The sequence below is a fragment of the Anolis carolinensis genome, chromosome 1 (assembly GCF_035594765.1).
Source record: "Anolis carolinensis isolate JA03-04 chromosome 1, rAnoCar3.1.pri, whole genome shotgun sequence".
Taxonomy (NCBI): Eukaryota; Metazoa; Chordata; class Lepidosauria; order Squamata; family Dactyloidae; genus Anolis; species Anolis carolinensis.
Window position 1 is genome coordinate 177,524,549 of NC_085841.1, and position 25,619 is coordinate 177,550,167.

General features: G+C 40.4%; 1 protein-coding gene across 1 annotated transcript in view; it reads left to right on the plus strand.

Moving 5' to 3' along the window:
• twist2 (twist family bHLH transcription factor 2) overlaps nt 1-20,901 on the plus strand; it is a 40,223-nt gene extending 19,322 nt beyond the window's left edge. Inside the window, exon 2 of the mRNA XM_003215141.4 lies at nt 20,124-20,901. The gene's annotated coding sequence lies outside the window, so the exon portion shown is untranslated. The remainder of the gene's footprint in view (nt 1-20,123) is intronic.
• Nucleotides 20,902-25,619: the final 4,718 nt, after the last annotated feature.

Sequence of the window (25,619 nt, forward strand, 5' to 3'; positions counted from 1 at the left end):
CTTCTAAATTGTAGAAACTGTGTGTGTTTACTATTACATCATGTTTCGTATCATGGACCAGTAGCTTATAATATTTGAAAAGACTTTAAAAGTAATATATAAAACTAAACAATAACAACTAACACAACTATATCTATGACAATCACCCTAACATAAACAAACCTACACTAATAAATACATTCTGAGCATAATACCACTGAAACTGATCTACAAGCCCCACACTATTTTATTTATTTTCTACTCCCTTTAGATGTCACTGTGTATTTACTCTTTTACTTTTAACAACACTCTTCTAAATCAGAAAACTAATAGTTGAAGTTTGTTGCCATCATTGCTGTAAAAAATAATAATAAACAAGTCTAAAGGTAAAGGTAAAGGATTCCCCTTGACATTAAGTCTATTCATGTCTAGCACTGAGAATTGATGCTCATCTCCATTTCTAAGCCGAAGAGCCGGAGTTGTCCATAGATGCCTCCATGGTCATGTGTCCGGCATGACTGCATGGAGTGCTGTTACCTCCCTGCTGAAGTGGTGCCTATTGATCTACTCACATTTGCATGTTTTCGAACTGCTACATTGGCAGAAACTGGGGCTAACAGCAGAAGTTTGCCTCGCTACCTGGATTTGAATCAGCAAGTGTAGTGGTTCAGCGGTTGAATCTGCTGAGCCACAGGGGCTCCTAGACTTTGTTACACTTAGTCAAGGATTTCTCCTTGATCAGGATCATCAGTTTGTCCATTTCAGCTAATTCACAAATCTACATGAGCCAGTCTTCTTGCGTTGTGATAGCTGAGTTTTTTCCATCTTTGGGAATAGATTATTCTTGCTGCAGTTATTATATGTTGTAGTAATCTTTCATGTTTCTTTTCTAGTTGATCATCCAGCATCCCTGACAAGTAAAATTTTGGTTTCATCATAATTGTAACTTTAATTTTTTTTCTAACTTCATATGTTTTTTACGTCCAGTATTTCTGAGCCTTTTTGCAAGATAACCACTTATGGTAAAATGTCCCAACGTCTTTTTCATATTTCCAACATTTACTAGAACTGCCTTTATACGTCTTAGAAAACCTCTCTGGAATCAATTCCCACCTATATATAATCTTTAAAAAAAAATTCTTTCAAATCATTACTCAGATTAGATTTCAAACACTTTATTCAGACCTTCTCCCATTCTTCCAACTGAATTTGTGTATCAAATCACTCTGACCAAGAGGTCATGAGTTTGAGGCCAGCTCGGAGCCTGTGTTTGTCTTGTCTTTGTTCTATGTTAAGGCATTGAATGTTTGCCTAAGATGTGTAATGTGATCCGCCCTGAGTCCCCTTCAGGGTGAGAAGGGCGGAATATAAATACTGTAAATAAATAAAATAATAAATAAATCAATCAATATTTTGAATCCTTCCTTAGGAGCTTGCTATCATTCATATCATTCTGGCAATGTGTAAAAATGGTGCCAACTGGTCAACTCACAGATGGCCAGCTCTTGCCAATTCTGGTATCCAATAGCACCTCCTTGTTTTGGAGTAGGTGTCAATAGATGGTGGTTAGAACAGAATAATGATTTTTTTAACATTAAAGCTTGGCTGATGTCAACTGACCCATTCTTTCCTCCTCACCAAATCCAGTGTTCATGGAAACATTTGAAATTAACATTCGTCTAAATATATTCTAATTCACAGGCTATTTTGTCAGCTGCATGACCTTGGGGCTGGAATTTCTAAAAGTCCTGCTTGTGCTGTTAACTAAAATTGCACTGTTCTTGGAAAGGATGTGATCATCTTTGATCTGCTGGCATGTGTAGGAAGTCAGGGTATGTCCCCGAAGTCTGAGTGAATAGGGAAAACAAAGTCATGGAGAGTAAGATCTGAACAGTTGAAACAGAACAGCACTTGTGAGATTCAACCATTGTAGCTTTTCCATGCACATTGTTAAACTACCAAGTATTATGTATTTTGTATCACTAATACTACTCACAGCAGTCTGTTACCATTAAAAGCAGATAATATCATGGAAACTTAATTATAACATTTAACTGATAATAGATCTTCCTCCAGCTTTCAAAATACCTTTCAGCTTTCCCACACCTTTCAGACCCAGTAGTCTGAAAGGTGTGGAAATAGACAGCAAACAAAATGAAACAAACAGGCTTCAGTTGCTAGATATCATGGTCACGGAGTACCTGTCTCTAGGATTAGTATAAAGAAGTGCAGTATTGAGAGAGAACCTCGAGAAACTATCTGCAGTGAGTCCTGAAAGATCTGGGACCCGTTCACATTACCCGTTATGACCTTTAACAGCCCTGGTAATGTCCCATGGAATCCTGAGATTGGCATCTGAAAACAGAGCCTTTGGAATCTCCAGCCATGAATTCTCGTGGGTGCCTTTGACTGAATTATAAATTCTAGGAGGATTCCATAGGAGACAACCATTGCAGTTAAAGGAGCATCATCAGTGGTGTACATATCCACTGGAGTATGGTTCCTGGATCCAACTTAGAAATCACTATCTGTAGATGTTCACTGTTATATATAATGGCACATTAAAATGGCATCCCTGATAAAAATAGCAAAACCAAACTTTGTATTGGGGGTTAAAACAATATTTCCAAACCATGGTATGAAGAAACTGTGTGATTGTGGAATGTGAAAGGGCCATAGCTCCTTGCTCTTTTGGGAGGCTCATTTCCACCTGACCTGGAAGGGTAGGAACTGGAATAATTCCGCCATAAACACCCCTGGTGCTCTTCACCAACCATAGACTTCCCTGCGAGTACTTGGCCATTGTCTTTTGTGGTCATAACATAATGTCCATTCAGTTGGCAAGGAGGGGAAGCGGGTGATCCCCTCCTTATTGCTGATCATGTAGCCACTGTATTCTGACTTCAGCAGAGATGGGCAGGTGTTCACAGGAGACTCCAAGGCTAGCGTGGAGATTTGGTGGGCAGTGTGGCAAATCAATGGGGCAGCAGGGGAAACCGTTGCCCTGCACCCCACATCACCCACACCACCACTTTCCCCAGCACATGGGGGAAACCTTTGCCCCCAGGCTACCCCCCCCCCCAAAAAAAAAGCTGGCCTGTTCTAAGTAATGAGAACACGAGAAGCCTCCTGTGTTTCTAGGCTCCACTCTAGGATGCTTCCAGGATGGAGCCAGGACAGATCCCCACCGGAAGTAGCCCTGCATTATGTGATGGGTTCTGGCGGTCTCTGTCCTGGCTCCATTCTGGAAGTGTCCTAGGATGGAGTCAGAAGTTAATGTGATGAGGTCCTAAGTGCAGAGAAAAACTGCATTTAGGATTTAAAAGCCTGGATACTCACCATGTTCATCATGAAGATTCCCAGTGCCAGATTAAAAGTACAGATTTTTTATTGATATGGACAAGCCCTTTCTCTCTCCCTCTCTCACTGTTTCTTTCTTCCCCCCTCTTCACTTACACTCAAACAATTTGAATATCTCCTCCATGGATTGTGGGAAATTGTCCATGACATACACCGACTTTTGATACAGTCTTATAATTGCTGTAATTTGGACCATTCTAAAATCAAAATACTTTCAGCAGCATTTTAAGTGACCCAAGGGTAAGATTTTCTGACAGGAACCTTTTAGCAGTATGCAAAGAATGCAATTATAGGCCAAGAAGTCAGTTTGGATTTCTGGGCCAATTTTTATATTGGTTCAACCAATCGATATAATGGCAGCAGTAATGAAAAAGTGAAGCTGCCTTACACCAGGAAAAACTCTGATAACTTGTAAGTGCAGCACACCATTTTGTAAGTTCTTTTATTTTCCTCACCCTAACACTTGTAATCTATTCTAATCCTCAGACAACACAGTAACACTGAATATTCAGTATTGTGCTCTCCTAGTATAACTATTGGATGTATACTTTCCCTAAGCACTCAGGACTTGTCTACACCAGGCCTAAAACTCAAAGTGGACCAGGTCACTCCCAGATGTTGAAATGATATTCAGGGACATCCAGTCCTTAATATGGGAGCAAAGCACGTTAAATCAGTGTTCAACAAAGTTAAGAAATACTTCTCAAGAAAACTCCCCAAAGTTCTCAAGTCATCTGCCACAGCAATGGGGTCAATGGGAAAGATAAGGGTGAGAGTCCAGCCATGCCAAACCGATTTCAGCAGAACTGCCATCTGCTGACTGACATGGGTTGGAGACTGGTCCCAGATTTTATGGTGCATGTAGATGAGCCCTTTGTAATAATATAATGCTTTGTCACATAGCATAAATGGCAAAGAGGGACCCTTAATCAAAGGCAGATGATGGAGATCACCATGCTCAAGTTCCAATCTTTGCCTTTTGGTTTGAATTCCTGGAAATTGCCCAGGGTGGATATGTATATGTGCACATGCAGAAAGAGATGTGCCTATTGGAACATCCCACTATACAGCTACGGGCTCCTCTGAAGGAATGAAGGTGCCAGGAGGTTGCGACTGCATACAGTTCAATATTTCATGGAAGAAAGTTGGGACTAGCATGGCCAGAAAACATCAAGATGTGGTCAAGTTTGTGAACATTATTAATGAGAAGGAACACACAGGCTAGGAAAGGCTAAAGCAGTTCATTTGTGTCTGTGTCTATTGGAAAGGGTAAGACTCTGACTTCTCCCATGGCCCTTCTTGAGTTAATGGAGTACAAACTACAGTTAGTTCTCCACATTTATTGGTTTAAGAGCACCCCCCCCCCAAAAGTGGAAAATCTGTGAATAAAAAAATCTATTTTTGAGAGAAACCTCCAGAATGTAGGGAAACTGTGAACATAAAAAACATTTCTACAGGGGCGCAGGACCCCTACACACATGGGAATAAAGTAAATTCATAAATATATATGAAGTTGTCTGTAGAGTCAGGCTGGAGGAGGTAAAGATTTATATTAGAATATATCACCTGAAATAACACTTCTAATATAAATCTTTACCTCCTCCAGCCTGCCTCTAGAGGTAACTTTCACCAGAAGTTGACCATAGCATTGTGCGGGGGAAACTATAAATGCCTAGAAATGTGTTATCTCTAGGAATCTCTTTTACTTCCATCAGTGCTTACACATGACACATAAAACATACTAAGTAATTTCACACTTGCTGTGAGCAGTTCACACAACATATGGCCAGTTTTTCAGCAGAAGTGCAGCTTCCCATCATTAATTTGGCACAAAAAGAACTTCTAGTTATTCCACAACTTCCAGAAAACTCCAAAGTGGTCCCAGTTTTGATGTGTGGACAGCTGGACCAGAATGGACCCAGGGTGATCCAGTGTCCACAATGTTGCAGCCAAAAGTAGCTTTTTCTTGTGATCTCACCAGACGTACGATCGCCAGAGAGCTGCTTTTCGCTATCAAGGCAATAGCACTGAAAGCCTCCAGGAAGACTGAGCATCAATGTGGTAGTGCTGACTGCTTTACTGACTCCCAGGACAGCAGAATGCCTTTGGGGCACTTTCCTTGATATTGTATATGTGTGGCACCTCCACAGTAGAGTATTTTGCTTGCTATATATGCAGTCTTGTCTCCACTTCTACCAGACTCTTGAGGTATCACCATTTGAGTTTGCATTAGAGGGTTAGTTCAACTATCTCTCCTATCACAAATACTCTAGGTAAAGGTAAAGGTTTCCCCTTGACATTAAGTCTAGTCGTGTCCGACTCTGGGAGGTGCTCATCTCAATTTGTAAGCCAAAGAGCCGGAGTTGTTCGTAGATGCCTTCAAGGTCATGTGACTGGCATGACTGCATGGAGTGCTGTTACTTTCCTGCTGGAGCAGTACCTATTGATCTACTCACATTTGCATGTTTTTGAACTGCTAGATTGGCAGAAGCTGGGGCTCACAATGGGAGCTTGCCCCACTCCCTGGATTTGAACCGCCAGCCTTTTGGTCAGCAAGTTCAGCAACTCACTGCACCACCGGGGGCTCAAACAAACACTCTAGGTTAAGCTCAGCTCCCTGTCCACTGTCCCCATACAGGGATAGTAAATTTGTAGGGCCGTTTTAACCTGATCACTGGAATCTAAGTGCCCATCACACAGTCTTAAAGCATGTTCATTTTACGAATAGTCTCTGTACCTTTGGAAAGATATAGGCACGCTATTTAAACTATTCCAATCGTAATAAAAAAAATCTAATTCTACAGTCAGCTGTTGGACTCACAACCCACCCTGTTTGAGGTATGCTAGTAGTATAGGATTTCAGAGTTAGCATGGCATTGTGCAAAAGAAAAAAAAATGAACATGAGTCTCTTCTGACAGAAATCATTAAAAAGACCTTGGCCCTTGAGAGCCTGAAGGTCCATTTCTCATAACTGCATTAGGGAGAACAGAGATGACAGTAACTGTCTCTTCCAGTTAAAGGCTTGATATTGATTGCTTTCTTCTTTCACTCACATTAAAACGTTTCAATTCATCTGGTGACCTGATACTGCTCATTTGTTCTTATTCTAATTGCCGCCTTTTGTATTAGACACTTGTTATTGTTTCATCATAAGAGGTGTGATCTTTTCAAATTCTCCTTACAAGGTTTCATTAAAATGAAGTCTTCCAATTTTGATGTCTGATACATTTAAAACAATGATTTTTTTTGTTACCTCAAATTGTCATAGAAATTGTAAAAGGAAAAAGAACTGTTCTCAAGCAAAGCTCTCAAATCAGGTGGTTATGAATGATGCCATGATTTATTTATTTATTTATTTATTTATCATGTCAGAAGTGAATTGAGAATACAGTTATGATTATAGAAAAACCACAGACAAAGATAAAAACTTGGCATGATACTAAATGTCCTTTGATGACTTGGAGTGCCTCCGGTGTCACTGTCAGAAGGTCCTCCATTGTGTATGTGGCTGAGCTTAGACTGCATTGTAGTAAGTGGTCTGTGGTTTGCTCTTCTCTGTACCCGCATGTTGTGGACTCCGCTTTGTAGCCCTATTTCTTAAGGTTGGCTCTGCATCTCATGGTAGCAGAGCTTGGCTGGTAGTACTGAAGTCCAATAGAAAATACAGTCTCCTCTTATCGAGGTCCCACTTGACCTTATTCAGCAGGATGACCTTTTTTGAGCTGGGCCAGGGCCAGATCAGAAAGGAAAGAAGGAAGGAGAGAGAAGGGAAAGGGGAGAGAAGAAAGGGTAAGTATGGCCCCTTCATGCCTAAGCCCAGAAGCAGATGAATGGACTTCTCTCCATTTCAACTGCCACTGCTCTGCCAATGGAGGGAGAGAAGAAAAAGAAGTATCTACAGAACTTGATCATACTGTCCCCCTTTCTGTTTGTGTTATATCTTAGGATCTCATCAGACAGAAGTGTCCTTTTTCTCATCAATTTCTTCCTTTTTAAAATTTTAAAACTTATACTCTGAAGTACATTTTTTTCTTTTAAGATAAAATATTTAGCAACAAATTCCACCAGAAGTGTCCTTACATTGTCTGATGGCCTCCAAGGGACTCCCATGGGGTTGTTTCCCAAGTGTATGGAAACGGAGCCCAAAAACCATGGGATTAATTCCTTAAGTTGTTGTCAAACCTCAGGTCTGGGAATCTATTGTTTAGTCTGGTCTGGTACTTGTACAATGCTTTGTACAATAATGGCACTGCAGAAATACATCAGCATAATCACTACCATCACCTCAACTCAAACTGGGATAGATACAGTATCATCCAGCAATATACTAGAACAGTGGTTCTCAACTTGTGGGTCCCCAGGTGTTTTGCCCTACATCTCCCAGAAATCCCAGCCAGTTTAACAACTGTTAGGATTTCTGGGAGTTGAAGGCCAAAACATCTGGGGACCCACAGGTTGAGAACCACTGTACTAGAATAATGTACCCTCAAACAAGTTATTAACAGCTGGCCAGAAATTATTGAACCTGACTAGACGCAGATTTCAGAGACGTATTTTTCTTTTTTAAAAAATTATCTACTGGACAGGACTCAGCAGTACTTGCTTAAGACTTCATGCATCATTTTCCATGCAGTCTTAATAAATCAAGCAGGACAAGCATCCAACATGCAAGTGGGTAGCCTTTTGTAAGGGGTCCTATTCAAGAATCAGATAAAAGGCCTTCTCTCTATCCCAAATGCCACTGCCTTGGCCCCAGTGGGAGTGAAGAAGCAGGCACTTATCTCCCTCTGCCATTTCCTTTCCTTGCGTGTCACAATTTTGGACTGTAAACCTTAGGGGAAGGAACTAGTTATTCATTTTTTTTCATATAAAGCACCATGCACAGTGATGATGCAATAATAATGAATCACAAAAACAACAACAAAGAACACCATCATCATCATCATCATCATCATCATCATCATCCCTGGGCTGTGCAAGTTCTTAAAACATACTCTTCATAAACAGATACATTCAAAGATCCTGCCAATAAGGCACCCCATTCCAAGTCGATGCTGATGACTTCCAGTAAGATCCCCTTAACTGTGAAATCCATATCTGTGGTTTTACTCAGTGCTTGGAGAAAAATGGTCTATCTAGGAATTTGCTGGGCTCTCCAGGCAATTCCATGGTATGTTTCCTCATAAGTTACAATAACATTGTTTTAGAAAACCTAGCATGTTCCTAGAAGGTACTTCTCTAGAACTCTCTAGGTCAGTGGTTCTCAGCCTGGGGTCCCAAGATGGTTTTGGCCTACAACTCCCAGAAATCCCAGCCAGTTTGCCAGCTATTAGGATTTCTGGGAGTTGAAGGCCAAAAACATCTGGGGACCCCAGGCTGAGAACCACTGCTCGAGATCCTCCAACACATATCTATGGTATATTGTTGCTCTTCACAATATTTTTATTGTTGTTACAACATCTTGCTTATACACAGTTTCCATTGGTGCTCATACTTATACACACTTCATTTTTAATACTTCCTTCTCTTCGATAACATATTCATCGTTAACACCCCTCAACTCCACCCCCATCACCCTTTCCCCCAACCACATATTTAATCTATGGTATACTGGAACCAGATGTAAGCTAATTTAATGGGCAATTGGCTGTTTCTGCAGTTTCAGGTAACCACTGTCAGGTTGGGCATGTATCCACTGTGGATATAGACATCTTACTCTATCTGCAAAATGTATCTGCAACTAGTTCACTACCAAGTGGTATGATACAATGGACCTTTGACACCTAGAACATCTTCACTTGCAATTATTCAAATTCCCAGTCAGCTCACTAGCTAGGAACTTCCCCAAACTAGTTATTTATACCTATTATTTATAATGTACTATTTAAAGATGATCCTGAATGTTTCTTGATATTTCTCCATTCACACACTTTCCAGACTTAAAACTTTTCAATAAAAAGATAGCACACTTCAGTTCATGTGTGGGTGCTGTGCTTGTGCTGTGGGCTGTGGTGTTAGCTGGGGCTGTGTTCGACCCTCTCCAACTTTCCAGATGCTTTTCTAGATAGTTGTCTCCTTCAAAGAGCCTCCTTCTGTCCTCTCCCTGTGCCACTTCTCTCCCTCCTTGAGGCTTATGCTAAAATGACAAAGTGTAATGATGATATTGCTGTCTGTGTTTTTCTCTCTCTCTCTCTCTCTCAGAGAGGCACTCGTAATCCCTCTGCAAACAGCCTACTTCAGTCTAATGCTTCAACTCACACAGGAAATGAGTGCCTGTGTGTACAGTTTTACCCTTTTGGCACTATAAATCTGGAGGTTTTTTTAAAAAAGCCTAATCCTTACCACAAAAGCAGGAGATTTCTGTTCTTGGAAAGACTGGCCTTTCCTAAGATGCACAGGTGTTACATCTTTCCAAACTTAGTGATTCTTCACTATGACTCTAGAGAGAATTAAAAAATAAAATAAAATCAGGCACAAAAAGGCAGAAAATGAGGAAAAGAAGGAAAATATCTTTAAAATAAAAAAAAGAATTGTGAAGGATTATACATGCTAGCTTCAGTTATCACAATTCATGGAATGACTAAATGTATCAGCTTTAACAAAAACGCCTTTTGGCTATGAACAATTATTTTTTTAAAATAAAGTGCCAAAGGAGAGGGCAAAGCTTGAAATGTTGTATGATGATAGAAGTATCATTTTAAAATATCAAGATGTAAAGCAATGGGTCTCAACCTGGTGTCTCCGGGTGTTTTTGGCCTTCAGCTCCCAGAAATTCTAACAGTTGGTAAACCGGCTGGGATTTCTGGGAGTTCTAGGTCAAAAACATCTGGGGACCCCAGGTTGAGAGCCATTGATGTAGAAGAACCAGTGCTACTACTTCCAGACATTTGTCCCTGCTGGAAGACTTCTTTCTTCATCTTGCCTAGATGGCACCTTTTCTTGGGCGCCCCAACTTTTACTCACTCTACTAACTTATAGTTTAGAAGGTTAGAAAACAAGGATTCATTAGACTATTTTGCACAAAATTAGGACATCCAGTGGAATCAATAAACTCAACAGTACTAGTAGACAATAGATTCACTAGCTATATCTATTCCTGATTGTCAGGAGCTGGCATTCCTCCCCAAACCTTTCCTTATAAGGTTACATCTTCCCCTTGACTCTGCCTCCTCCCCTCTCTTTCCAGGCAGCAATCGATACATTCCTTCTCAGTTTACTGACATGCAACTCATTGCCTACTTAAAATGGCAGTAAGCTAATTCCCCAAATTCTTTCTATAAGGCCTTTTACACCTATAAGAGTCCAGTCTACTGTGGTCATCATATCTGAGTTGGACTTATGACTCAAGGAGCCATTTTTACTGGATTGTTGTTTTATGACCTAACCATGCTAATGCTCCATGCAGTCATGACCTTGGAGGTGTCTCTTCGGCTTAGAAATGGAGATGAGCATCAACCCCCAGAGTCAGACACGACTAGACTTAATGTCAGGGGGAAACCTTTACCTTTACCATATGCTATGAGAACTATTCACATTGGTCAAGGACAAGCTGATATGGATAAATTCAACAGAAAGAAGACATATCCTTCTCTCTCCACATTTTCAACATACAAGAAGTCAACGCAATGTAATACTTTGAGTGCTGGATCCTGGAGACTAGGACTCACATTCCAATTTTTTTTATGAAACCCACTAGGTAATCTGAGGCAAGTTACACTCTCTCAGCCACAGAGGGAGGTAATCACAAACCCCTTCTGAAGAACTCTTGCCAAGAAACCCCTGTGATAGAGTTGCTATAGTTTGGACACAACCTGAAGACAACACCAATAAGAAATCAATGTTACCAAATGTATTGATTGATATGAATCATGAACATTAATATATTATTCAGCCCTAAAGCATGGAAGGAAGTTATATGTTCAGTCAATGAGCACTACTCAGAACTGATACCTTTTAAAGGATGGGAACTTGGGGCATTTCTAAACTAGTCCAGAGAAGTATATGCCATCTCAGTACATTTCCTTCATTTTTGGTAGGTGTTGCAATTTATTGTTGCCTTTGCATCCTCTTTCTTCATGTTATTGTTATGCCATGATACACATCCTCCACACACCCCCCCCCCCCAAATTTATAATACACCAAGACACTCAAAACAAAAAAAATGATTTTTTCTTTTTTATTAAAATGTTTTCTGGAGATCCAGAGTTGTGAAATGCCAAAGCTTTAGAAGTTCCAGAGCAGACCTAGTAGCAGCTCTACCCTACAAACTAACAATACTAAACCCTTTAATAAAATATATCAATTTGATGATTTTGTATAACTGGCATCTTTTATATACTGCATACTGTGTCAATTCCTTATATATGAAGTATATAAATTGCTTCCAATATATGTATCAAAATGTAACTTAAAGGCAGCCACCTCTCCATGACTCCATTTGCATAATATCTTGGGAAAGGGGACCATGGTCAGGATCCCTCCAGGCCTTTCCCAAGCCAGATAGCTATCAGGACCATTGTGTATATATGTGGATAGATTACTTTCTTTATCAGCAAAATAAGCTCAGGATGTCCATCCATTTAACTTGAGGCTTATAGTCTGCTGCTCCCACAGAAGAAGGGGCTTAGTAGAGGTACACTCATTAATTTTCTATTATGACAGCCAAGTCCTTGATTGTCTAAAATCACCACCTTTGTCTTCTGAGTCTTGTACCTTTGTCTCATACGGAACTGGACACTTGAGTTAATCAGAGATTTATAAGCATATCTGCACCATTGTTTCCTCATGGATTTTGCCCTTCCATCTATTGTCTCTACAATAGATCGGTTCCTTGAACAAACCAATCCCCAGCTGCCATTCTTCCCACCACAGGCACTCCAGCCAATCTGGGCACAGATCCTAGCCTGCCTCTTTTCCAGGCAATCGGGGGAGGAAGCAGGAAGTCTAAATAGCTGTCAGAACTGCATAAGATGTCATGTGAGTTTATGCTTGTACCTTTGGAATCAATTTGCTTGTACTTGCATCTTTTTTGGCTGAATCATTAATAAACCTATGAATGCATTGTCTTCTACCTGGGGAGCTCTGTTCTGACTGCTCTGGTTTAGTGGATGCTCGCCGGGCACTGACTTCTTTAACAGTGTAAGTAGACTGTTCTTCATTGGGAAGTCAGATGCTATTTACAGTGTTTTTTGGATATTCACTAGAAAGGGGTGTTTTTTTTTTTGAAAGTCTAAATATAGTTTTGAGGTCGAGGTGTTGGTTTCTGAGGATGGTGAAATCGTTTTCCTGGATGAAGATGCTCATTACAAGGGGGAGAGCTTGCCTTAAGATGCCAAATACAGGGTAAAGGGGCATGATGGGAATTGACAGTATCCCTATGTATACTTTGATCTCTTAGGTATTATACATTGTACTATACCATTTGATCAGTACACAGTGTTTTCCGAATATCTCCTTGGATAAATCATGCAGAAAGAGCAGGGAACATCTCAGAAGGATAGTCTAAAGCAGAGATGGGCATAGGGTAGCTGGTGGACCACATGTGGTCTCCAGACTCCACTTTTTGTGGCCCCTAAAACTTTCCACCAGTTCCCCTAAATCTCCAAAAATGTTTTTATTTACAATCTTCAAGCAGTTTTGGTATCAAATCTGGCAGAAGCCCCCCAAACACATGAAGCTGTTCTCATCTCACCTCCATAAGCCTCTATGATCCCAAAATATCTGTGCAGCCCCTATCATCATGGCAATATAGTGTTGTGGCATCACTTCCTGTTATTGTTTTGAGGGAGACTGTAGAGGAAAATTAAGGTTTTGTAACTTTTTTGGAGAAAGGCAGGGTTGGGGTTCAGGAAAACTATTTCTTGGCTCTGTGCAGTTGCCCGTTATACCGTTAACATTCAAATGCTTTGAGTTGTTCATTAAGCTCTTGGTAGCCACATACTTTTTTCAAGAAAGCATCTCATATATGTGTCTTCTGAGAGAAGGCAGAAATGAAAATTAGCAACAGCTGATGATTTACCACCTTCCAACCAGGGAAAAAAGTAATTTGTCCACGTGTGCTATATCTGCATTTTGTAACTGGGAGGAAGAGGCATATTTCAAAATTAGCCAAACTTTTCTTTCCTCAAATAAAAGAAAAGAGAGCGGGTGATTTATTACTTTGTGTGCTCTGAGACATACTGCAAGGAGGGACAGGATGAGGTCAGGCAGCTTTGGCTCTGACCCAGGATGTAAGACAACAGGGATTCAGAACTCCAGATAGGAAAGACAAAAGCAATGAAGAAACAGTGTTTCAAACAAGGAGGAGCATGCAACAAGTTTATCCCCTATGGTTGTCTGAGATTCTTAAACAAAAAGGTATAAAAGAGATCCAGCTCAAATCAATCTCAGGTGCTGACATGATTCCTTTGGAACACGTTCTTGGTAAGGGATAAAGTAATTCTAGTCATTAAAAAAAATGTCAATAATGCATATCCACCCAGATTTGTTATAATAGCAGTAATCTCTTCTGGGATCATGACATTTGAGAGTTTAGGTATCCAGCCAACTAAAGAAGGAATATTTTGTGCCTTGAAATAGCCTAGCAGCTAGTTATATAAGATAATGGCTTTCTTTCTTTTTTTCTTTCTTTTTTTCTTTCTTTCTCTTTCTTTCTTTCTTTCTTTCTTTCTTTCTTTCTTTCTTTCTTTCTTTTTTCAAAAATTGTCCACTTTTCAAATTTATTAATAAAGACAATTGCCCTATCTTGAGACATGAAAATGCAGACCTCCAAAAACACCTCCTGTTATTAGCCCTACTGTATTTCTTTGCACTGATTATTATATTATCCATATTTACAAGTCTCTGATCCATTTTATTCAGGAAACCAATTTTAATTTTGTTACCTCTTACCTTTGCCTTTCATCTGTCCTCAACAGTTTGAAGGGTTTCATGAGCCATCTAGTGAGGCTTCTCTTTCTGTTTGGCTGCAGATTGAATTCTTTCGCATTCTTCTCTTGCAATTTGGTCCATATTTCTTTTGGTTAGCAATCAATTTGTTTTACTAGTGCATGGTCCTTACATTTTGTAAAAATATTCTTTAGATTGTATTCTGACACCATGATTGATTTAATATTCTTCTTCAACTTTATTCTCTCTCTCTCTCTCTCTCTGTCTCTGTCTGCCTGTCTGTCTCTCTCTCTCTCTCTCTCTGTATATGTATGTGTGTGTGTGTGTGTGTGTGTGTGTGTATATATGTGTGTGTGTGTGTGTGTGTGTGTGTGTGTATACACACACACACACATACACTAGCTGTACCCGGCCACATGTTGCTGGGCATAGTCTGGTCAAATGGGAAAGAAAAGAGCAGGTTTCAGATATATGTGATTTCACAATGCTTGTGGGTAGGCAATATTTTTGATTGATCCATTGTCTGTGCAGATTTAGAGATTGTGTGGTTTGCTGACTCTGGAACATGGAACATATTATTGTTCATGTGAGAAGCAATCTGTATCTAGATGCAAACCGTAGAATTCTAAAGATTTTCATTGGTGGTTGTTTGATATTATTACTGTTGTATAAACCTTTGTTTTAACTTCTGTTTTATCATCTTCTTGTGTTTTAAACTGTGTATATTGTTAATGTATTTCCAGAGTCCCCACTGGGAGATGGTGGCGGGGTATAAATAAAGTTTATTATTATTATTATTATTATTATTATTATTATTATTATTATTATTATTGTTGTTGTTGTTGTTGCCCCTGAATGTAAATATAGATAGACAGATGGATGGATGGATATAGATTTTTTTTCTCTCTCTGCCCTCCTCTTGGGGAGAATGACAGGGGGTGTGGCTACCTCATAGGCCATGCCTCTGTGTTATTTTCCTGAAAGGAGAGGCCATAGGCTCCGCCCAGCGAGCAACCCCAATGCCTCCTCCTCCCTGTTATTGCTGTTGCAGTTCTTGTTTATGGGTGGGTGGGGCTCCAAAGAGGCCCTCCCTCCCTAAGCAATAGGAGGCTCTTCCTAAATGCCTCCCTTCCCGTCCCTGTGAGTCACTTCCTTTTATTAATATTATTTTGTATAATTATATATTATGTTATTAATATTATTTTATATTATTATGGTTATTATTATATTGTATCCCGATGATCTCTATAAGCCTATAGAGAGGGATGGAGTTGCAAACAGGGGACGTGGCCTCTTGAAACGGGGAGCGACACCAATGCTCCCTCCTCCATGTTATTGCTGTTGTAGTGGTGAGGCTTTGTTGCGTATCTTCTGCTAATTTACCTGTCTCTGGTGTGTCATTTGTATAGTGTGAATAGCTTAAAACACTTGCCAGTTCGTATGCTGCATTGTGTTAAATGTTGTAGCAATTGGTGAAGTGGTTTGGGAGATATTATGTCTGTCACGAACAGACTTCTCTCTGTCTCTGTTCTGTGTTATGGCATTGAATGTTTGCCTTTATGCGTGCAATGTGATCCGCCCTGAGTCCCCTTGGGGTGAGAAGGGCGGAATATAAATGTTGTAAATAAATAAATATATATAGACACAAATACAGATATAGATATAGTTCATGCTGCATGCTTCAGTCATCTCCTTTTTTTTCTTTATAGAGAGAATGGTGTTTCCTCGTCTTCTGCATTCAATTATAGTATCCACTTTATTTCTGTATCACTCATCCAGTAATGTCCACATATATAATTGCCTGTATGGTTGCCTAAAGAATGTATTTGCAATTAATAAATTGTATGTTAAGTCACTCTTCTGCTTCAGTTACATCATTAGAATTATTCATACTTGTCCTTCCCTAGTAGCTGGTTGAGTGCTTTCCATTCTGGGAGTCTCATCTTCTTACACTGTCTTGCTTCATTTTGGATGGTCACTTCATGGGGCTTTGATGATGAAAGACATTCAAGTGGGGTTTTCAGGTGCCTTCTTCTGTATGGTACTTGCAAGAGGTAGCTATGGTACTGTTGCCATTGTCTCCAGGAGATTCTCCACCAGTGGCACTTCCCACTACTGCTACTACCCAATAACTTCCTTTCCAAGCTTCTACATCACCCTCAAATTTAATTCTGCTGGCACAGCCCTTTCTCCCCGAAGGGTATGGATACTTTTTAGTCTGATGTCTCCACTTAGAACTTGTTGCCTTGTGTGATCCTGATAGGAATCTATACTTTGGAAGAAATCTAGTCTATTACTCTGATATTTTCTGTTACACCGAATCCCTCTAACACAGGGGTCCCCAAACTAAGGCCTGTGAGCCGGATGCAGCCCTCCAAGGTCATTTACCTGGCCTCCCGCTCTCAGTTTTAGACTTAGGCTCGCCCAAAGTCTGAAATGACTTGAAGGCACACAACAACAACAATCCTCATCAACTTGACTATCCCATTGACCAGAAGCAGCCCCACACTTCCCATTGAAATCCTAATAGGTTTATGTTGGTTTTAATTGTTTTTATTTTTAAATATTGTATTGTTGTTGTTGGATTTGTTTGGGTTTTTTTTGCACTGCAAATAAGACATTTGCGGTGTGAATAGGAATTAGTATTTTTTTTTTCAAATGATAATTCAATCCCTCAACAGTCTGAAGGATTGTGGACCGGCCCACTGCTTAAAAAGAATAGACCCCTATTCTAACACATTAATGTGTTCATTATTTCACTTGGTGGTATGGGCCAGGACCGTGTTGACATAAATTGCCAATTGTGTAATGATCATGGGAGTGTTTGCAATTTCACTGAGCTCCTGTAGAAAAGGAGAAGAGGGGCAGGAGAGAAGTAGGCAGTGAATCTTATCACAGCCCCCCTACCATGCCATTTCACCAGCAAGTGTGGCAAAATGGCAGATGTGGCAATATTTCCCCCATCACACCAGGGAAGAAGTGTGCTGGCTTCATTGATGCCAGCACAACATGGGAGCCTTCCCATGTTGAAGAGGAAGTGTCCTAGGACACTAACATGCCGGTTGGAGGTGGGGTCTGGCAAGTGTTTTGGGACACTTAATAAGTGTGATGAGGTCTTATGGCCTCTGAGATGCCTTTTTTGTTTGGCTTTTTTTGGCAGTGTTGTGCTGTGAACATTCAGATCAGTGAGCAGTTCTAAGTTGACCTTTTAATAAGGCCCCATTAATACTTTAATTCCCATAACATTCTCATACATGATTTCCCACTGTAATTTGAATGTTTGGGCAACAAATGCAAATGAGTTTTCTTTTTTTTCTGTTGTATTTCAATGCTGAGAGATTTGTGCCAAAGGTTTGCTTTAGGGAGATGGATTCACAGAATTGGAAGGCAGAGAAAAGGGGTGCAAAAGCCACATTATTTCCTTGGTTTGAATGTGTATTTTAGAAAAGTTTAATGTCGGTTCACATACACCTACTTGTCAAAGCCACGTAAAAAGGGAAACTTTACTGTGAAAACATAACAAAGATCCTGATCATCTTCCAGAAGTATAATTTCCCAATCAGATTTGTGTTGAGATATAAACCAGTCTGAGTGGGTAGAGGGATAATACGATTTGACTTCATTTGAAACAAGGGTTTAATGACAAATTCACTTGAAGGCCTTGATACTGAATTACATTTTTGCATCTGAACCACTTCTGAACCAATTCTGGATACCTTTTACCTTGAAATCCCAACTGATGACCTCATCAGATGGGCCACCAGAATTGCTACGGATCGTGGTGAATCCAGCAATGCCCGTTGGGGGACATGGGGAACCCATCACCCCATGCCCTCCATTGCCCAACTCACCCATTGCCCCATCCCATGGGGAGAAGCATCGGCTGCCCGGCTTCTCCCCATTGATCTCAATTGAATATGAGAAGCCTCCCTTGTTGCCACTGCAGTGGTTCACCTTCCGTTTTACCGCGGAGCCTCGCCGGAAGTAGCTGTGCATCGTGGAATGGGAGTCAATGGACTCTGTGGCAAAAAAAAGAAGGCGAACCTGCACATCCCTCCGAATTTTCCCCCATCTGATGTCATATATAACGGATATGGAGAACTTCTTGCACAAGGCTGGGGTGGTAATAGGTCTGCCTGCTGTTGGTATGAAAAGGGTGCCAAGAGAAGATAGGGCTAAATATCTTTTCTGGCTTTAAAATGCCAACTGAATCCTGGATTTCGGATTGCGAAAATTGTGTGTTTTAGTTTTGACTAATTTTGCATTTTCTAATTCCTTTATCTTTTTTCAGCCCAAGGGTCTCAGATAACTCAATACTGTACTGATCCATGTAAGCTTAGGAGAAAGAAGGGATTTCTGAATGCACAAGATACAGATTTGTAGAACTGATTAAAGGGTGTTGTGTGCCTTTTCTTCCCTGCAGTGCCTGTTGCAATCCTTGTATCTGCACATAAGCTCACAGACATTGCTCTGCTCAGCCTATGCCAAACTTTGAAGATCTTCAAAGTGCTCCAGGGCTGGAAGCCAAACCCTGGCTTTTCTGCAGAATGTCATTGTAATTAGATAAATAATAACTGTGGGGAGGGGGAAATGCAGAGAAGGAGCAGTGGGAAAGGAGTCTAAATGGAGGCTTTCCTTTGTGGGAGGAAGTAATTATACATATTTACAATCTGAGTTAAGTCAGTCCTGCTTGGAAAAGGAGGTTTAATGTCATATCTGAAAAGCTTGTAAATTAAATTCTGGTCAATGGTGGGCCACAGGCAGGCAGGCCATGTGTATTCCCATGCAGTCAGATGGTGAAGAAACATAGGATTTGGGATAATATTTTCCTTTCTCTCAGCATGATAGGCAATACAATGTGAAGATATGTGGTTAAATTAGATACTGAGGTGCAGGTGGGCTATTGCCTATGGGTTACCTGTTTCCCATCCCACAATAGGATTTCATCAGAAAGGTGTATGAAAGGAATCAGACTTGCACATTAGGCCCATGTTTTCCTTCACTGACAAATCACAAAACAAAGCACACTAAAGACAAACTACATAAGGAATGGAAATAATATGATACAACAGACAGGTATATTTCCGCAACTGAGCACCTCCACAAACAATGAGATAGACATATCATCTAACCTGACCCATAGAGAACTGAGTGAGAGCAAACTATATTTTGATGTTTTTACCTCCCACAAGGATGGTAAAACATCAAAACATCCAGGCGTCCCCCACGCAACGTCCATGCAGACAGCCAATTCTCTCACACTAGAAGTGGCTTGCAATTTCTCAAGTCACTCTCAATATGGAAAACAAAACTTATTATACCTCAGTATGCTGTCAGTAAGTGACATCAGGGGATGGGATTCTCCTCTCCACCTTTCTGTCCTCCTCTTCATTATTCAAAAACTTGCTGTTTTTCCACTTTTGTATACTTTTATATTTAGATTTGTCTTTTTTATTTTTGAATGCTGGGATTGCACAAGTGTACTAAGAAAATGATGAGAAATAATGTAAGTGCAATAGTGCAGGAAGGCAATGTTATGAGGGTATGCAGAAGTACAATTATGGAACCATGAATTGGCATAACAGCGCAACTGCGTGATTGAAGAGAGGAGCGATATCAAAAGTACTAAAGCCAGCATATCTCTGTTATCAGTTGATAGCATGAGTGCAGTGGAATATTGGGTTTGTGTAGTTGTGAGCTAAATGTTGCTGCTACCACCCATGTCTCTTCTGTGATTACACTTTTGTTAATGTAGCCCTAACACATTACTTCCTATCTGCATTCTTGTGTAACAGTGTGAACTGTGACCTTAGGGGGGGGGGGGAGGAATAAGAGAAAACACAGACTGGAATGCATCCAATACTCTCTCTTTTTTGTTTCCTTTCTTTTCCCCTAGGCTGTCCAGTTTTGAAGACTGGAGTGGAGCTGAAACACATCTATGTTTGTGGCTTGTAAAACCTTAATAACCTCAAGAGGACTGGTCTAAGGAACCATTTGACTTCCCTTGCTTTGAACTCCTGCGGAGCATTTGGAGAGAACAGCAACGCAGTACCGAAGCTAAGATGCTGGATATATTGCAATGTCTCTCCCCAAGAGACTGAACTAATACACAAAGAGCTTATTCAAGTTTGTGTTTATTTGTTGGAGCTCGCTCTCTTCTCTTCTGTGTATGTATGTCTCTCTGTGTGAGTGTGTAGGTGCACATTTGTGTTTGGCATTCTGTAAAAAAAAAAAAAAGGAAATCAGGAACACATTATTGAGAAATCCTTCCTTTGGATTTCGTTTTATCTTTGAGTTTTTTGTCTATAGTTTAATTAAACTCATGTTGTTTAAACTAATATAAAAAAAACTGGACCAAGGCTTTCAGAAGAATAAAATTTCCAAATTCTGCACATTTTTTCTGCTAAAGAAGCCTGGAATATAGAGTCTTCTCGACATCCCTAGCATCATTTTCTTACTGGTTTGCTTCAGCTAGTCTTGTTTCTTTTGCAAGTTGTTCTGTGCAGGTGTGTTGGTTTATGATTTGATTTATTTATTAAGATGTTTTTAAACCAAGGACTGCAACAGTGTGTACACTGCTTCTCTGGCTCATAAATGTTTTTTTATAAGTGATGCAGATATTTGATTTATTTGCGGATTAACATATATTAAAAGGAGTAAGCATCACACACAGATCTATAAGGATTCAACGTGGTTTATATCATTAAATGTCCTATCTGTGGGGGGGGGGGGGGGGGGTATTGAGGCTACTAACATTTCAAATATATCAAGCACAGAAATTTAAACCTATTGATTTCAATAAAGCAGTGGTTGAATACAAAGCTTAATTTTTAAAAAATTATTTCAAAACATCTAGAGAGCCAGAGGTTGAAAACACTTCAATAGCATATGAAATATATAGTAAAGGTAAAGCTTTTCCCCTGGCATTATGTCTAGTCATGTCCGACTCTGGGGGTTGGTGTTCATTTCCATTTCTAAGCTGAAGAGCCGGTGTTGTCCATAGACACCTTCAAGGTCATGTGACTGGCATGACTGCATGGAGCACCGTTACCTTCCCGTCATAGTGGTACCTCTTGATCTACTCACATTTGCATGTTTTCGAACTGCAGAAGATGGTGCTAATAGTGAGAGCTTGCCCCACTCCCTGGATTTAACCACCGACCTTTCGGTTAGCAAGTTCAGCAGTTTAATCCGCTGCGCCACAGGGGGCTCCTATACATAAATAAACATATACATATACATATAAAGATATACATAAATAAACATTAGCTTTCTACAAAAAAATATTCCAAGTGGCATATAGTCATAGTAATAACCACATTCTAATGATAATTAAAGCTGCACTCATAGGCATTCCTACTTTTAGTAGGATGTATGTGAGAGCAGACACACACAGGACTGCACCATAAAATATTTTTACAATAGACATTGTCACATAATACACTTATACATAGCTGGCAATAATTGGTATAGTAACATTCAGTCAATACAGTAAAATGAAGACTACAATAGAAATTCCAACAGGACAACAATGAAAGCATGAGATTTTTTATCACAAAGGAATATAATTACATTTTCAATCAAATCAATGAGTTTTTAAGCTTCTTCCTTACATTAGTTTTCATGAATCTGTAAGAGGAGAGCATTACAAAGATGGAGTTTGTGAGCTCTCTTAAATCTTTGATAAATGAATAATGCTCCAGGTTCTGGGGAGACAAAAGCTAATCTAACTGCTTTGCAAAATGTTCTCCTCGTGCCAGTCCACCTCAATGCCCTAAACATCTTTCTGAAATTGATGTCATTCTCGAGAGACCTATTTCTGCCATAGAGAAGAAGGTGATGACAAGTGCTAGCAGGAATGGGCCAGTGAACAGGGGCAGGGGCTTTTGATCAATGTTGGAAAACTTTAAAATTGATTTCCAATTTGAACAGGGTTCTTATGAATCTGAGAGGTTTTATTCAAGCCCACACTTTATTGTTATTTGTAGGTTCTCATGTTGGTTGATTTCAGCTTCTGCAAGAGCTGCGGGCTCAGAGCCCAGCATGTCAAGCATTCCAGCAGACCAGTTGAGACATGGACGAGTTGAAGGCAAAAATCTGAGTTTTATTTCTCAATGGCCAGAGAGGATGTCAGTTGAGAAAGCACTCCAAAGAACTGATATGCTACAATTCTATTCTATTTCTAGTGGGTATAATGGTGTCAATTCAAATAAACAATGGATGCTTAAGGGTTTTTTTCATGTCAGCAGCGACATGAGAAACCACAAGGTGATTCTGGTGTGAAAGAATTAGCCATCTGCAAGGACGTTGCTCAGGGGATGCCCGGATGTTTGATGTTATGCTGGCCTCAATGGGTGCCGCAAGACAAAGAAGAGGAAACATTCCTAGACATAACCCAGATTTTATCAGGTGAAATAGAAACAAAGGGCCAGGGGCTCTTTGCAAACCCATTGTATGTTCCCCACAAGTCTCCTGGTTCATTGTGAAAAGATTATGGTAATTTGGGGAATCATTTCCAGAAGTCTGAGATGCAATATTCCAAGGAAATTCATAAGAGGTTATTACAGGGCAAAATGGGGAAGGCAAAGCAGGTGCATTGGATATCCCAATGGAGCCACATCTTATCGCTCATTATTACACAAACACAATCTTATGCCAGGTTCCACTAAATTCACTTCAGATGATAGGCATACCCATAGGAGACCTTCTGTGATCATCTAGAAAGTTGGGCAAGTTTATAAAGGAGTAGGATAATCATCTCCCACTTCTTCAAATCCAGGCCAATAGATTGCATGTTGTTTCTCTAATTCTAATTATGCATCTCACTCTAATTTGCATTTGGATTGTGCTAACTGAACACATTTTACCTTCCAATCTATTCCAGCCTTTAAACTTGTTAAATACAATGACTATATACTGATTTTCTCAGATAAGTTATAAACAGTTGAAGTGCTGCCCATGAGTCATAAGCAAATCACCATAAGTCATAATTTAGCCTGACCCCACTACTGCTCAACATGCCTGCCTTAAAAGCCTCTCTTGCTTCTTGTGCTCTGCTGTTTGTACTGTCCCCTCTCCTTTCCTTTGTAAGTCATGCTTCACTTTGTGCCCTTGCAAAATCCTCACTCCTTGCACTTCACTGCTTACATTATTCTCTGTTTCTTTCTGTTGTCTCCTTCATCTCAAATAATCCCTTGCAATATGTACAATCATTTACATCTTGCATTATTGCCACATTCCCATCATCTACCCAGTATGACAGATCCATTCCACTTCTGTGTCAGCATGCTGGAACTGGGAGTCGGCTTCCCCTCCTCTCCCACTATTCCCGAGGCTGTAATTTCTGAATTTAAGTTTTATTTGCTTTTAAAAATTAAACATACATGGATTTTAAGAATTGCTTCAAGAGAACTATTTTCAAAAATGATTGAGCAGTGTGGGAGGGAAGGTTTATGAGATCAAGTGGAAGTAGGTGTGTACGACTAGGGAGTGGCAAATCAGCACAGTTGTGCAAATGCAGCCATGTGGGTAGTGCTTATACCAGTATGTTGCCACACCTTGTCATGGTGAGGGGGCTTGCGTGTTCCTGAGGGCGTAACCACTGGAGTCATACACTCCCAGGGGGCACGCGGGGGGGGGGGGGGGGTCCAGACCAAGCACAATCCGAAGTCCTCAGGTGGAAGATAACATGGTACATGTTACAACAGCTGTGAAGGCAGAAGAATGCTTCAACAGATTGAGAAATTACTGTCATCATGTTAACCATGCCACTGGTTGGGACCTTCACTCTGTGAAGACTGTATGTTGATCGGCTGTGGACTAACCTCCATACATGAAGAAAAACTCATGCACAGGTGTCTTCCAAGAACTTGGAAGGCCATCATACTCGGACAACAAGGGATCACCTAAGTAAAGTAAGTAGCTTTGTGTGATCTAGTCGTCAGTGTAGGCGCTTTAATAACCAGCATTGCTTTTTTCCTGAACATATACTTTATTCTAAGGTTGTATCCTACTTCGTGTGTGATGGAGTAAACCCAGGTTTGCCACCATCAAATGTACCAAACTTGCTTTGTATCACTATGTGGTCCCTTGCCTCTGGAAACAAGGCTGTTCTGTATTTCCCCCATATGTGGCCAAGTTAGATGGCTCAAAGAATGGTAGAGCATGCCAAGCATATCCCCCAGTTTGATGCATGTCTTCCAGATTTACAAAATGCCTAAGTATAAAGATCATTGCTAATGGTGGCAAGGATATTGTCATTCAGAATTATTCATGCTTTGCTTGCCAAAACTCACCTATTTTTAGACTTAGTGTAGTAAAGGAAACTGGACTTTGCCAAGCCTTCAGTACCAGCCGTGATCATTTGAATGGTTGTGGACAATTCACACTCTCTCTGCCCTAGTTCTCCAAACATAAATATGCATGACAGGAAGGCCCAAGATTGCTAGAAGACCAACCAAAATAATTATTGTAATTGAATTGTGCTGTGTATAGATTAATCCAACAATAACAAGAATAGTGGGGTTTGGCATCATGATATTAGGTGACAAATGAAAAGGGAAAAACGTATTCTAGGTGGAATTCTAAATGGCCCTTGTAATTTCTTTCTTTCCTTAGAAGCAATAAGTTATAACTTCCCAGCCAGCCGGAGTCCCTTTGGAACAGCTGGAAAATGCTGCTGACCAAGGAAGGGGGGAAGGAGAAAGAGGAGGAAGAGGAGGAGGAGAGCTGGCACTGGCTCAGAAATGTTTGTATGCTTGTAACTCTTGGGGCCACCCAAGTGCGGTTTCTGGAAAGGACAGCCAGCCTATATTGAACTGCATCACAAGCACAATGAATCAATGCTCCTGCTCAGGGCAAAAGAAAAACAAATAGTTTTATTGCAAGCATTCAAATATTCAAATTGTCTGCCTTCAGCCTCAAGCAGGCAAAGCTACGTTCATGCCACTGAAATTCACCCTTTGCAAACTGGGTGCAAGGAACTCTCTGCATGATGTACAATAGTATGCAATTTATTGATAGTTGTTTTTTTTTCCAGATAGCCCAGTGTAGCATAAATAGTTCAGAGCCATGCATTTTTACAGCAAGGACGGTCAGGCTATGAGTGATTGGCTCAAGGTCCCCCAATGGGGTCCATGGCTGAGAAGAGATTTCAGCATGATTTCCTTGGTCCTATTTTGATATTCACTAAGGGTGCTTCCATACAGGGCTTAAACCCGCTTTGGAACGGGTTAAAGAAACCCGCTCTGAAGCAGATTTAAGTCCCCACACCTCCCCCCAAAGCCCAGGCTTTCCCGGATGGGTGTCCTCATGCCATCCCTCCTCCTGGTGCATCATTTCTATGTGTCAAGAGGTCTCAGGAGAAGCCTAATCATGGTCCAGTAAGTTTTTC